The sequence below is a fragment of the Penaeus monodon genome, chromosome 24 (assembly GCF_015228065.2).
Source record: "Penaeus monodon isolate SGIC_2016 chromosome 24, NSTDA_Pmon_1, whole genome shotgun sequence".
NCBI lineage: Eukaryota > Metazoa > Arthropoda > Malacostraca > Decapoda > Penaeidae > Penaeus > Penaeus monodon.
In genome coordinates, this window is record NC_051409.1 from 6,296,719 (window position 1) to 6,296,947 (window position 229).

General features: G+C 33.2%; 1 protein-coding gene across 1 annotated transcript in view; it reads left to right on the forward strand.

Moving 5' to 3' along the window:
• Nucleotides 1–229, forward strand: part of LOC119588506 — a gene marked incomplete in the record, with an annotated part of 22,356 nt that overhangs the window by 10,635 nt on the left and 11,492 nt on the right.

Consider the following 229-nt stretch of genomic DNA (forward strand, 5'->3'; position numbering starts at 1 on the left):
GGCCCTCTTTGGATGCACAAACCTTTAACTGTTCCTGTCCATTATTGCTGAGATGAACACTTCCTATACACTTCGTGTTGTGGAAGAGGAGTTTGCTATGTTGTTTTTCATGAATTAGAAAGATAGAAGTTTAAATTATTGCAAGAGTGCTAGGATATGCAAATGGATATTTATTGTTAAACTCTTCTTTATTGATTTCACCTTTGTAGTTGTTTTAATAGATTTTTAC